This window comes from Schistocerca piceifrons, unplaced genomic scaffold (assembly GCF_021461385.2).
Source record: "Schistocerca piceifrons isolate TAMUIC-IGC-003096 unplaced genomic scaffold, iqSchPice1.1 HiC_scaffold_60, whole genome shotgun sequence".
Lineage (NCBI taxonomy): Eukaryota > Metazoa > Arthropoda > Insecta > Orthoptera > Acrididae > Schistocerca > Schistocerca piceifrons.
In genome coordinates this window covers 10,001-12,500 of record NW_025728841.1, presented here as the reverse complement: position 1 = coordinate 12,500, position 2,500 = coordinate 10,001, and positions in this window count along the sequence as shown.

The window sequence follows — 2,500 nt, the reverse complement described above, 5'->3', positions numbered from 1 at the left end:
ACCAGCGAGAACCGCTGGGGCGACCGAGCAGCAGACGGCGTCGCGGCGCCGAGCGCCGGGCGGCGGCGCATCCTCAACGCACACAGTCCTCAATCGGACCAGCACACTGAAGATGTCCACCGCGCTTCGCACCGGGCCCGCGAGGACCTACTTTGGCCGCACGGCGCCGCGCGCAGGGTGCGCCGGCGCGCAGCTGCGACGCCTGCCGCGTCCGTCGGCCGGCGCGCCTGCCACTGGCCGCCCCCACCAGCCGGCTGTAGCGCGTGCGCCCACGCACCGCGCGGCCAGCACGCCGGGAGGCGCCCCCTCACCGGCCGGGGACGGTCCCACCCAGCCACCGCCGCGTATCGCTTCACACCCAGATGCCGTTCAGTTTCGTCGGCATGGTGGGTATCGCTGGAACAACCGGTTAGTACCTCAACCTATCGTCGCCATCACCGATTCACCCCTAGCGAGAACAACCGCACCACAACAGGTTACCATTTGTTCATTTGCGTAACTTCACCAGAAAACGCAGGCGTCCATCGCCATTTGCAACTTCAACGATTATTGCATGCCTGTGTCAGGTGTCACGCCACACTACGTCTGCCCACATACACGCAACAAAATGTGCACGCCTAGACAATACGTGGAAGGTGGCCCCCGTACGTATGCGATGTCCATTGCTCGAACGACTGTCAACCGGCCTCTGTAGCATGTCGCAGATATGGAACGCGGTGCACCATGCCATCACGGTGTGTGAGGAGAGACGACTAGGTCCGAATACATCAACAGACAGCTCATGCTGATCGCCATCCACGGCGTCCGTTCCTCCCACACGTCTCTATGGCGTACCACACTGCAATCCAGCTCTCATAGGGAGACGACACGTAGCTGCGTGCACAATATTTGCACTGTATGGTCCGCCGTTTTTGGGCGCAGTCGTTGTGCGGTCACACATGTGCCACGATGTATCATTCAGTACATAAGGACGAATGTGCAGTACAGATTGTGGTTCACGCGTACGACATCAGCGGACAGTTGACACAGGCCGCACCACAACGTAGCCTGAGTACGTCGCATGCGAAGGGCATTGAACATGCAAACTTCTCACCAACCAGCTTGCGAAGGCAGGGGGCAAGGTGGGGACGTGGGGAGGGGCGGCATGTACGTCCTGCTGCCATCCACATTACAGTGTACAGCAGGAGCATGTGGAAAGTGAGCAAGACTTGCAAGGTGTTTAACATGAAGCGATACACAGGGGTGCGGGCAGTGCGAGTAGCGAACTATATTGCGAGGGTTGCGGGTGGGCAACACTACAGTAATTGAACGAGTCGTATAACAATTACAGAGCAGGTTTAGGCGACAACGTGGGTTACGTTAAGGCGACAACATGGGTTAGGTTAAGGCACAACATGGGTTAGGTTAAGGCACAACATGGGTTAGGTTAAGGCACAACATGGGTTAGGTTAAGGCACAACATGGGTTAGGTTAAGGCACAACATGGGTTAGGTTAAGGCACAACATGGGTTAGGTTAAGGCACAACATGGGTTAGGTTAAGGCACAACATGGGTTAGGTTGAGGCACAACATGGGTTAGGTTAAGGCACAACATGGGTTAGGTTGAGGCACAACATGGGTTAGGTTGAGGCACAACATGGGTTAGGTTGAGGCACAACATGGGTTAGGTTGAGGTACAACATGGGTTAGGTTAAGGTACAACATGGGTTAGGTTAAGGTACAACATGGGTTAGGTTAAGGTACAACATGGGTTAGGTTAAGGTACAACATGGGTTAGGTTAAGGTACAACATAGGTTAGGTTAAGGTACAACATAGGTTAGGTTAAGGTACAACATAGGTTAGGTTAAGGTACAACATAGGTTAGGTTAAGGTACAACATAGGTTAGGTTAAGGTACAACATAGGTTAGGTTAAGGTACAACATAGGTTAGGTTAGGTTAGGTTAGGTTACACGTTGTTGTACGGAAAGGTGTAGGGGGGGGGGGGGCGGGGGCGGCAGGTTCGTTGATAGTGATTATAGTAAGTGAATGCTTGTGACATGATCAGATTTGTCACGTCAGGATGCACCTTTGGCTTATTAGAGGCGGCGCTCCAATTCTATGCTTGTGTGAGACCTGTGTCTTTGACTCATGTCATTGTTTGTGCGCTGTGACAGGAGGTACTATTGTGATGTTGGGTGCACCGTTGTATAGGACATGTGTGGGTGTTGGTGCCTGGTCTGCGCAATGGTGGATGTCGAAAGGCTGGGATATTGTATTTTCCGCACGGACCTCCTGGTCTGGTTGTGATAGTGTGGATTGTGTAATGTGGCGGAGAAGATGCACTGGATGTTGTTCCATGCTGGTGCTTACATATTGTATGTGCGCCTGTTAGAAGCAGAGAGTGGTGCGTGATCAGAGTGTCTGGCTGACGTGTGGTTCCCATTTTGGGCAGACTCTTTCAGCATGTATACGGACAGTTGTGTATATTTGCTGTAGTTTGATGGCTCTGCATTGATTAC